We start from the raw sequence: 13056 nt of genomic DNA on the forward strand, positions 1-13056 counted from the left end.
GACCTAAGTCAAAACAAGACCCCGGAGTAGACAACATTGCATTAGAACTACTGATAGCCTTCGGAGAGCCAGTAATAACAATACTCTACCATCTGATGAGCAAGGTGTGTGAGACTGGAGAAATACCCTCAGACTTAAAGAAGAATATAATAATTCCACGAAGAAAGAATATAATAATTCCACGAAGAAAGCAGGTGTAGACAGGTGTGAAAATTACTGGACTATCAGTTTAATAAGTCACGGCTGCAAAATACTAACATGAATTCGTCAGATGAATGGAAAAACTGGTAGAAGCTGACCTCAAGGAAGATCAGTTTGGATTCTGTAGAAATGTTGGAACACATGAGTCAGTACTTATCTTAGAAGATAGATTAAGGGAAGGCAAACCTATGATTCTAGCATTTGTTGACTTGGAGAAAGCTTTTGACAATATTGACTGGAAGATCTTGGCACAGTGTTACACCGTCCGGGTTATCTGGATACTTCCCACTAACACCAACCTATCCGAACTCCGGAGATGGGAACTTGCCCTTCAATATATCCTCTCTTCCCGTTATCCACCAGGCCTCAATCTCCGCTAATTTCAAGTTGCTGCCACTCATACCTCACCTGTCATTCAACAACATCTTTGCCTCTGCACTTCCGCCTCGACTGACATCTCTGCCCAAACTCTTTGCCTTTAAATATGTCTGCTTGTGTCTGTATATGTGCGGATGGATATGTGTGTGTGTGCGAGTGTATACCTGTCCTTTTTTCCCCCTAAGGTAAGTCTTTCCGCTCCCGGGATTGGAATGACTCCTTACCCTCTCCCTTAAAACCCACATCCTTTCATCTTTCCCTCTCCTTCCCTCTTTCCTGACGTACCAACCATGGGTTGCGAAAGCTTGAATTTTGTGTGTATGTTTGTGTTTATTTGTGTGTCTATCGACCTGCCAGCGCTTTCGTTTGGTAAGTCACATCATCTTTGTTTTTAGATATAAATTATTATATTGGATAGATAAAAAACCTACCCACCTAGTGACGGCAGTACACACATATAAAAGACTGTTGTAATTGGCAAGCTTTTGGAGCCAGTGGCTTCTTCTTCAGGGAGAAGGATTGAAGGTGAAGGAAAAGGACTGGAGAGATCTAGGAAAAGGGGTAGATTTCAGGAAAGTCACCCAGAACTGTGGGTCAGGAGAGAGTTAGGGTACGGGACAAGAAGGAAAGACTGATTGTTTGGGACTGCGTCGAACAAGATTTGAAAAACTGAGAGCTTAAAGGTGGAAGACAAGGTAGGATACAGACAGAGATTACTACTTAAACATCATGCATGTGTTAATAAGAGTAAAAAGTTTTGACTTAGGTCTTTCAGTGCTCTGTCAAATTCTTCACACAGTATCGTATCTTGCATTTCATCTTCCTCTACATCCTCTTCCATTTCCATAATATTGTCCTCAGGTACATTTCCCTTGTATAGCCCTTCTATATAGTCCTTCCACCTTTCAGCTTTTCCATCTTTGCTTAGTACTGGTTTTCTGTCTGAGCTTTTGATAATTCATACATCTGCTTTTCATTTCTCCAAACATTTGTTTTATATTCTTGTAGACATTATTCAAATGGGATGGAAATCAATAGATGTGATGTCCATGTACAGACAAACAAATGATTACAATTTCATAGAAATCAGATGAGTTATTCAAGAGAAAGAGCTTCACAAATTGACCAAGTCAGCAACACATTGGTCCACCTCTGGCCTTCACGGAAGCAGTTACTCGGTTTGACATTGTTTGATAGAGTTGTTAGTTATCCTCCCGAGGGGTATGCTGCTATATTCCGCCCAGTTGGTGTGTTACATCATCAAAATCCTAATGCGGTTGGAGGGCCCTTCCCACAATACTCCAGACTTTCTCAGTTTGGGAGTGATCCAGTGATGTTGCTGTTGCTGGCCAAAGTAGGGTTTGACAAGCACAAAGACAAGCAGTAGAAACTCTTGCTGTGTGCAGGCAGGCATTATCATTCTGAAATGTAAGGATGGCTCGCCATGAAGGGCAACATAAAGGGACATAGACTACCATTGACATACCATTGTGCTGTAAGGGTGCCCTGGATGACAACTAAAGAGGTTCTCCTATGAAAAGAATTGGCATCCCAGACCATCACTACTGAGTCAGGACATATGGCGAGCGACAGTCATGTTGGTATCCCACCTCTGTCCAAGACCTATCCAGTCACATCTTCAGACTAGATTCTCTTTGACTGGAGTAGAATTGCCTTCAGTGATAAGTACCACTTCAAACTGAGCCCCGGTGACCAGTGAAGACGTCTGCAGATGCCCTGGACAGTGGTCAGATACCAAACTAACTGTCACCCGCCATACAGCCCGGCATTCAGGAGTGATTGTCTGGGGTGCCATTTCTTTCCATAGCAGGACCTCTTTTGCTGTCATCAGCAGCACCCTCATGGCATAGTGGTAGATCAATAAATTCGATGGCCTGTTTTGTTGCCCTTCATGGCAAGCCATCCTAGGCTTACATCTCAGCAAAATAATGCCTGCCTACACATGGCAAGATTTTCTGCTGCTTGTCTTTGTGCTTGTTAAACCCAACCTTGACCAGCAAGGTTGCAGGATCTCTCCCCAGTTGAGAAGGTTTGTATCATTATGGGCAGGCCCCTCCAACCACTGCAGGATTTTGATGATCTAATGTGTCAATTGAATAGAATTTGGCACAATGTCTCCCAAGGGCATATCCAAACTGAATAACTGCTTGCATAAGGGCCAGATGTAGACTACAGAGTTATTGACTTGGTTAATCGGTGAAGCTCTTTCTCTTGAATAAATCATGTAATTTTTTCTGAAATTGTAATCATTCTACCATTCTACCAATATCCATCCCATTTGGATAATTCCTTCATGGCACATTACTTTTTTTGGCTTAGAGTGTACATCTATATCCTACCATTTGTCCTCTAGCTATTCTTGCTTAGCCATTTTGTATTTCCTGTAAGTCTCATTTTTCAGACATATGTATTCCCATCTGCCTGCCTGCTTCATTTGCTGCATTTTTATATTTTCTCCTTTCATCAGTTAACTTCAGCATCTCCTGTGAAATCCAAGGGTTTGTACTAGCCATTGGCTTTTTACCCATTTGATCCTCTGAAACCTTCACTATTTCATCTCTGGGAACTCCCTGTTCATCTTCAACTGTATTTCTTTCCTCTGTTTCAGTTGATCGTTGCATAATGCTTCCTGTGAAACTTTTAATAACCCCTGGTTCTTTCAACTTATCCAGGTCCAATCTCCCTAGTTTCCTACTTTTTTTGCAGTTTCTTCATTTTTAGTCCACGGTTCACAACTTATAAAGTTTGGTCTGAATCCACATCTGCCCTCAGAAATATCTTTCAATTTAGAATCTGTTTCTGAAATCAGTATCTTCCCATTATTTAAACAATCTGAAACCTTGCAGTGTTTGCAGGTCTCTTCAACATAGACAACCTTTGTGTGATTATATATAAAGTGTTAACTCTGATTAACATAAATTTGTGATTGATGATTCAGTGAGTTGAGTGGTAGGTGCCAGCTGCCATATAATTGTAGTTCTTTTTTGAGTTATACTTGCTCGCTGCTTTGTCTGTTTCGTAGGTACGTGCAGCACCTTACAGAGTGTTTCTTTCATAAATTGGAGCACACTGTTTCTGTACCATAGATAATTTTCAATAAGACCCTTGATTTTATGAATAATCTGAATTTCCAATTAATGCTCACATTTCTTCATTTACGCAAGATGGATTTGCCACCCCCAGAAATCTGCCGCCCTAGGTGATGGCACAGTTCGCCCCTCCCTAGAGCCGGCCCTGACAATAATCAACACTATTGTTACAGGCGCACAGTACTGTTACGCAGGCCGCAGCTAATGTTGGCAGCGAACGTAAATATTCCGGAGCTGGGCATCGCCAGTGGTCAGTTAGTCTTACTGTGACTCAGTTCAGTTGTTAATCTTTCGTCCCTTACTGTCCAGTTTAAAATGGACAAGTTTATAATTAGGAAGAAATGTGACAATGTGGGTAGTGTTAGCGATGGTGAAGCTAGACCCAGTGTTAGTGGTGCTGTGTGTGACAACAAATACACTGATAGTGACAGAACTGTGGTGGTGACAAAAAACACTGTACCCGGAAAAAAACAACGCTGTTATGAGCCCTCTTGGAAACAGCAATTTGCATGGATTGATTAGAATAAGGTAAAAGATGTTATTTTTTGTGCAGACAAATGTTTGAAGAAAATCGTTTTCAGTTTTCTCACAAAATGGAAAAAACTTTCATGGAAACTGGTTTTTCGAACTGGACAAAAGGGGTAGAAAAATTGAAAGTGCATGAAGCATCAGGCTGCCACAGAGAAGCTGTACTGAAATTCAAATCCTTAAAATCGAATGTCAATGTATTTAGCCAGATTTCCAAAGAAAAACTGACACAAATGAAAGAAATCTGAGCTTGTTTACTAAAAATCATATTTTCCCTCCATTATTTAGCAGTGCAGGGGCTTGCAATACATGGGCATACTGATGAAACAAGTAACTTTGACAATTTATTACGCCTTCAATGTGAAGATAAGCAGCTACTTTTAATATGGCTACAGCGCGAAACTTACAAATGGACATCCCATGACGTGCAAAACGAAATTTTGGCCATTTTAAGTCATACACTTCTTAGAAAATTATTGGAGGATATCAAGAGTGCAGAGTATTTTGCAATAATAGCAGACAAAACAACAGACATAGCCACCAAAGAGCAATTTAGTATCTGCATAAGATTTGTTGATGCTTTGCTAGAGATAGAAGAATATTTTTTAGGGCTATACTCAATACAAAGTACCACAGCTAAGGCTCTGTTTGATATTATTATCGACATTTCAAAACGATTGGATCTGCCTACATCTAATTTTAGGGGCCATTGCTTTAATGGTTCAGCTAACATGGCCAGATTATATAATGGTGTCTAGGCAAAGTTTATGGAAATGGAGAAGAGAGCTATGTTTGTGCACTGCCTTGCACACTGTTTAAATCAAACACTACAAGACACTGTGAAAGCAGCACCAGAATGTCAAAATGCATTGAATGTTATGAAGGACTTAATACATTTTGTGAAAGATTCACTTAAAAGATTAGATCTTTTTGCCCACCTGAAGGCAGATGCCTCTACAAATTTGAAACCACTTTGTCCTACAAGGTGGGCTGTAAGATACTTGGCAATGTCTTCAGTTTTGTTCAACTATACAGAACTTCAGGAATTTTTTCTAAAAGTTTCAAGAAATGACAATTCAGACACTGGGGCCAAAGCAAGTGGCTTTTTGATTAATATGCAGACATATGATTTCTTTTTCATGTTTTCACTTTTGGTAAAACTGTATGGTCACATTGATACCGTAAACATAGCACTAAAGATGAAATCCCTACACTTAGAGAAGGCCAATAAGATGATTTCCACTCTTGTAACTGCTATTAAACTTATTAGAAACAATTTTGAATCATTCTGGGGTGAAGTAATTTCAAAATGTCAAGATATGGATGTTGATTGCCCAAAATTACCCCGTAGAAGAAAAGTCCCTAAGAAATACGATGACTCCATCAATTCATCTGCAGAAACATTCACTGAAGTATGTGACAAATATAGAAGATTGTATTATGAAACAATGGATACATCCATCAGCTTCTTAGAATCATGGTTCAAAACTCAATCATTCATGTTTGTAAATCAAATTGAACAATTTCTTCTTGGTGATAACAAACATTCATTCGTTATTTTATCTTTCTACGAATCAGATATAGACAAAGACTGTTTGCTTCTCCACCGAAGCATGTTTCATGAGAGTACCCAAAGTAGTGATTCTGTGAATATTAGTTTGCTGGATGACATAGTGAAATACCCAAAACAGGAAAACCACCTTTTTGACCTACTGCCTGAACAAGTGAAATTCATAAGTGTAGTGCTGACGATTCCAGTAACGTACTGCAGCACTGAGCGATCATTTTCTTGTCTGTGGAGGGTGAAAACATATCTTCGTTCTATAATGAGGCAGGATCGTCTTAATGCCATCGCCATTCTCAATACCCATAGAGATGAATCGATGAAACTCGACCTTGATGCCATATGTGACGAGTTCATATGCAGGAATGTTCTGAGGAGGTGTACATTTGCCATAAAAAATTAAGGTATGTTTCTTCAACTTGATTTATGTATTTGTTTTGTACCACTACTGATCTATACTCCGACTGAAATGACACTGTGATTGACGTTTAAGCGAGTCGAGGGGTATAGGCTAGTCGCCAGCCAATCGTAGTTTGCATGATTTTCAACTGTTTGCAGTTTTCATTATTCTCACAATTTTTTTTGTTTATTTAAAGCTGTTATGCTGTGAGGGGAATTTCCCAAGAATATGATGTCATAACTCAAAAGGGAAAGTATGTGTGTATAACACACCTCTCTCCGTCAGCACTTGTGTTGTTCCATATAATTCTCATTGCATAGGTCATGTTAGATAGCTTAGAATTGAAGTATGTGATGTGGGAATTCCATTTCAGATTGTCTTGTAAGTAAACAAAGCAATTTTGTTTCAGTGACAATGTTTAGGTTTTCCAAAGAAATATTTGATTTTAATGGATTTTTAATTTTTCTGTGTGTGGAATTTTTTTGTATAGTGGCAGGTTTATTTTTTATATATATAAATAGAAAGAAACATTCCACATGGGAAAAATATATTAAAAACAAAAGATTCCATGACTTACCAAATGGGAAAGCGCTGGTAGATAGGCACAATAAAAAAACACACAAACACACACACAAAATTTCAAGCTACAGTGCTACAGCAACAGTACCCCCATTATGACAGCTGCCACCCATTCCGTATCAAACGGTCCCTTCCCTACAGTCTAGGCCTTTGTGGCAAACGAATCTGCTCCAGTCCTGAATCCCTGAACCATTACATCAACAACCTGAAAACAGCTTTCGCATCCCGCAACTACCCTCCTGACCTGGTACAGAAGCAAATAACCAGAGCCACTTCCTCATCCCCTCAAACCCAGAACCTCTCACACAAGAACCCCAAAAGTGCCCCACTTGTGACAGGATACTTCCCGGGACTGGATCAGACTCTGAATGTGGCTCTCCAGCAGGGATACGACTTCCTCAAATCCTGCCCCGAAATGAGATCCATCCTTCATGAAATCCTCTCCACTCCACCAAGAGTGTCTTTCCGCCGTCCACCTAACCTTTGTAAACTCTTGGTTCATCCCTATGAATTCCCCAAACCACCTTCCCTACCCTCTGGTTCCTACCCTTGTAACCGCCCCAGTAAAACCTGTCCCATGCACCCTCCCACCACCATCTACTCCAGTCCTGTAACCCGGAAGGTGTACACGATCAAAGGCAGAGCCATGTGTGAAAGCACCCACGTGATTTACCAACTGACCTGCCTACACTGTGACACTTTCTATGTGGGAATGACCATCAACAAACTGTCAATTAGCATGAATGGACACAGGCAGACAGTGTTTGTTGGTAATGAGGATCACCCTGTAGCTAAATGTGCCTTGGTGCATGGCCAGCACATCTTGGCACAGTGTTACACCGTCCGGGTTATCTGGATACTTCCCACTAACACCAATCTATCAGAACTCCGGAGATGGGAACTTGCTCTTCAATATATCCTCTCTTCCCGTTATCCACCAGGCCTCAATCTCTGCTAATTTCAAGTTGCCGCCACTCATACCTTACCTATCATTCAACAACATCTTTGCCTCTGCACTTCCACCTCGACTGACATCTCTGCCCAAACTCTTTGCCTTTAAATATGTCTGCTTGTGTCTGTATATGTGTGGATGGATATGTGTGTGTGTGCGAGTGTATACGCGTCCTTTTTCCCCCCTAAGGTAAGTCTTTCCGCTCCCGGGATTGGAATGACTCCTTACCCTCTCCCTTAAAACCCACTTCCTTTCGTCTTCCCCTCTCCTTCCCTCTTTCCTGATGAGGCAACAGTTTGTTGCGAAAGCTTGAATTTTGTGTGTATGTTTGTGTGTCTATCGACCTGCCAGCGCTTTTGTTCGGTAAGTCATCTCATCTTTTTTTTTTATATATAATTTTTCCCACGTGGAATGTTTCCTTCCATTATATAAAGGGTTAATCAGTAGCTTATTCCTCACAGACCACTCTGAAATATTTTCATTTGTGACTTTAGCATACGGCCTAAGAGCCTTTCTATTTCCACCTTCAATCAATACAATGGTGTCATCTGCAAATAGGACTGGTTTGGAGTGTCGAACATGTAGATGGAGATGCAAAGTTATCTGTCAAATGTAGTACCTAATAAATTGATTCTTGCCCCCCCCTCCCCTAAAATATTTTCATGTCGGCGTGTCTGGTATTAGATCTACTCCTGCATTACCCATATTTGATTTTGCATTTATAAGCCTGTACTCAGGTGATCATGTTCATCCTGCCATGTGCTAACTTCAACCTAACCATTTACCTTTTTAAATTTGCTAATCTACCTACTCGATTACGGGATCTAACATTCCATGCTCCAATCTGTAGAATGCCAGTTTTGTTTTTCCTGATGACGACATATTGAGAACTAACGTAGGGTGCATCACAAAGAATCATTCAATTTCACGTCTCTGTTTCTGAGACTAATTAACATATATAATGAATTTTGTTTTTTGGTGAATGGGAAACTCAAAAAGTTTTTTCCATGCTTTTCATAGGTGTGCAGTATGCCCCCCCTCAAGATGCATGGCGTATGTCAATGGGGTATTCAAATTGTTCCACACTGCAGTGAACATGTCTTCAGTTTCAGCTTCCACAACTGCTGTTATGCTATGTCTCAGTTCATTCATTGTTGTTGGTAATGGAGGCACATAAACAGAGTCTTTTATAAACTCCCTCAAGAAATAATCACATGCAGTCAGGTCCAGTGACCTTGGAGGTCAGTAATGTAAGGCTGAATCATTAGGTCCAGTGTGACCCATCCATCGTTCAGCAATCCTTTGATTTAAAAATTCCTGCACTTCCAGATGCCAGTGTGGTGGTGCCGCATACTGTTGTAAATGAAGTCATTCGAATCAGTCTCCAACTGTGAAAAAAGAAAGTTCTCAAGCATATCTAGATATGTGCTTCCATAACAGTGTTCTCGGCAAAGAAAAATGGACATACACCTTTTCCTGTGAAATCACACAAAACACATTAAATTTTGGAAGTTCCTCTCTTGTTGTACAACTTCATGTGTTTGTTTTGTACCCCATATTCTCACATTATGATGGTTCCCCTTTCTATTTAAATGGATCCTGCCTCGTCGCTAAACACTAAGTGTGGAAGAAATCTATCATCCTCCATTTTGCCAAGAAGGAAATTACAGAACTCCACACATTGTTGTTTGTTACCATCACAAAGAACTTGCAGTAGCTGAATTTTGTATGGTTTCATGTGTAAATGTCAACGCAACACATGCCAGATGGATATCGGGGGCATATTGAGCTGTACAGCGAACTTCTCATGAAAGTATGGCAGATGCATTTGATGTCTGTGTTAGACACATGGGAATGGCCTGGCAATTAGACTTTACACAAACAACCAGTTTCTCAGAATTGTTCATGCCATTGTCTAATTCTCTGTGCTGGAGAAGGATCCACACCACACCTAACACAAAAGTTATGCCAAATAGTTATTACTGACCTGCACTGAACACAAAATGCTTTCTGTTGTCCCGACGCCATTTTTAGTAGAACTGAAGTGGGTGTATACTGCTGCTACCTAGTGAGAACCATGTGAAACTTGAGAGTTTGCTCCTTCCAACTGTATGTTGCTCATGCACGTATCTCAGATAACATAATACCTAAGATTTTTTAAAATCGGATGATTCTCTTTGAGACACCCTGTATTTTATCCGCGAAGATGCCATCATGTTCGAACCATACAGTAGAGCTGCAAGTCCTCAGAAAAATTACCATTGCAGTTTACCCTTTCTTTCAGCTGTTCACAATACTAGCCCAGCAAGATGTTACAATGGAGACTGTAAATCATTTTAATAATTGTATAATAATACTACTACTTATTATTATATTATTATTATTATATTCTGAGCATTATTATTATAATAATACTACTTATTATTATTATTTTTGTTAACTCTTGTCAGACTGTTGTCCTGCTATTACTAAAAAGGCTGCTGCCCCCCTCAAGAAACCACATGTTTACCTGGCCTTTCCACAGTTAGGCACACAAGACCCCCCTCCTCAGCAGTGTCTTGGGTTCATGGGGCCCATTATAAGTGCATTATGTGTTACAAGTAGTATTGCTTTTAAAGACAATGAGTCCAAACATAAACTGTGACCTACACCATTATAATACTAGAGTTCCAGTAACCAAGTAAATAGCCACAGAACAGCATTACGTGAAAAAGATATGATTCATGCTGGGCTGAAACTAGCCACTGCCCTTCCTAAATGTCTTACAGTTGTTACATCTAGCATATTAAAAGACCATCTTAAAAAATTTTAAAAGAAAATTCATTTTCTAGATGAGTTCATAAAAAATAAACAGAAACATTATTCCTTATAAGTATTTCAGGCTCATAGTATTAATTCACAAACACTCTAATGATGATAAAAATTGTAACTCTCTTTCTTTTATATTAGCAAATGTAATTTTTTAAATGTAGAGTTTATTGTTATACTCAGAACTTAAGTTTATGAGCTTAAACTTCAATATTCTTGGCTGAAATATTCAGAAGAATAATCTGTATGATACTGTGATGTTAAGGAATCAACTGTCTTCAAAACATATTAAAATGGCCACTTTAAAATTTTAGGGAATAAGTCAGGCATTGCACAAAACTTAACATTCATGTCATTGTCAATTAAAATTGGCTGACAAATGAGCTGCCACCCTATTGCCTCAATACAAAATACAGTCTACTAAAGCACTACACAGAAAGGTTCTCTTATAGGAGCAAGAAGTCATGTGTCAGAGGGCTGTGCTCTAATTGAAGACAAAGGAGAAGGCCCTCATACTGTTTGCATGGCTGGAAGGAGGTATACCATGGTCAACAGTTTGGTGTCTGTCACTTCCATTCATTCGTCTTCCCATTTACACATAAGGCTGTACCTTAACAGTGAGGCAATAGTATGCAGAGGTTCAAATGGTTCTGAGCATTATGGAACTTAACATCAGAGGTCATCAGTCCCTTAGAACTTAGAACTATTTAAACCTACCTAACCGCCGGCCGAAGTGGCCGTGCGGTTGAAGGCGCTGCAGTCTGGAACCGCAAGACCGCTACGGTCGCAGGTTCGAATCCTGCCTCGGGCATGGATGTTTGTGATGTCCTTAGGTTAGTTAGGTTTAACTAGTTCTAAGTTCTAGTGGACTAATGACCTCAGCAGTTGAGTCCCATAGTGCTCAGAGCCATTTGAACCATTTGAACCTACATAACCTAAAGACATCACACACATCCATGCCCAAGGCAGGATTCGAACCTGCGACTGTAGCAGTTGCACGGTTCCGGACTGAAGCGCCTAGAACCGCTCGGCCACCGCGGCCGGCAGTATGCAGAGGGACAGCACACTGGACAGACTGAGGGTTGTGACATGCCTTTGTGGCTACTACATCAGCCACTTTGTTTCTCTTTATAGCCATGTGCCCTGGCACAAAGCATGTTCCCTGGCACGACCTTCTTTAGTGGAGAAGGGTGTCCTGGATATCCTGGACTACTTTATTTGTTGGGTACAAGTGTCATAGGGACTGCAGGGCACTTATGGAGTCAGGACAGATGAGGAATTTAGCAGGCACAACACATTTCATCTGCTACGATGTCCTCAGCATCACTTATTACTCTGCATCAAAGACAGTGAAGTCTTGAGCAAACTGATTCTTGAGAACATGGTCAGGGAAAATGACAGAGCAGCCAACCAAATCCCCCTGTTTAGACTCGTCAATAAATACAGCTACATAGTTGTGATGCAATGAATACAGCTCCATAGTTGTGATGCTAATTTAAAATGTCAGAAAACATCATATTAAAAACACAAGCAGACTTGTAATCTCCCTTGTACAGCACTAAATCTAAAATTACTTTGGGTTTCTGTGGTAACCTGGGTGGTAGTGAGGTAAAGTGGATTTGGGCCTTTACTTGGCTCACACCAAATGATTCCAGCTCACACTTCATCTGGGTTCCAAAGGGGCTTGTTGCTCATGAGCAACTGTAGAGGAGGTGTTCCATAGCTGGATGAGCAACAGTATGGTATATTGGTGAGTTCTGAGGAGTGAGAGAAAAAGAAAACTGAGTATGTGTTAGATGGTGATCAATTTGGCATTAGGAAAGATAAAGGCACCAGAGAGACAGTTCTGACATTGTGGCTGATAATGGAAGCAAGACTAAAGAAAAATAAAGACACATTCTTAGGAGTTGTCGAACTGGAAAAAGCATTCGACAATGCCAAATGGTGCAAGATCTTCAAAATTCTGAGAAAAATACAAGCAAGCCACAAGAAGAGACGGATAATATACAATATGTACAAGAGCCAAGAGGGAGCAATAAGAGTGGATGACCAAGAACGAAGTACTCACATTAAAAAGGTTGTAAGACAGGGATGTAGTCTTTCACACCTACTGTTCAATCTGTACATTGAAGAAGCAGTGATGGAAATAAAAGAAAGATTCAGGAGTGGAATTAAAATTTGAGGTAAAAAGATATCAGTGACACAATTTGCTGATGACATTGCCATCCTCAAAGAAAGTGAAGAAGAATTACATGCGAATGTAGTGAACCATTTAATGAGTACAGAATATGGATTGAGAATGGACAGAAAAAATACAAAGATAATGAGAAGTAGCAGAAATGAGAACAGTGAGAAACTTAACATCAGGATTGATGGCCAAAAATTAGGTGAAGTTAAGGAATTCTGCTACCTACGCAGCAAAAAACCAATGACATATGGAGCAAGGAGGACGTCAAAAGCAAACTAGCAGTTGCAAAAAGGGCATTCCTGACCAAGAGTCAGTGTCAAACAGAGGCCTTAATTTCAGGAATAAATT

General features: G+C 40.2%; 1 protein-coding gene across 3 annotated transcripts in view; it reads left to right on the top strand.

Annotated features, from left to right (window-relative positions):
- LOC126458184 (uncharacterized) overlaps nt 1-13056 on the top strand; it is a 186529-nt gene that overhangs the window by 109919 nt on the left and 63554 nt on the right. The gene's annotated exons all lie outside the window — the stretch shown is intronic.

This window comes from Schistocerca serialis, chromosome 1 (assembly GCF_023864345.2).
Source record: "Schistocerca serialis cubense isolate TAMUIC-IGC-003099 chromosome 1, iqSchSeri2.2, whole genome shotgun sequence".
Classification (NCBI taxonomy): Eukaryota; Metazoa; Arthropoda; class Insecta; order Orthoptera; family Acrididae; genus Schistocerca; species Schistocerca serialis.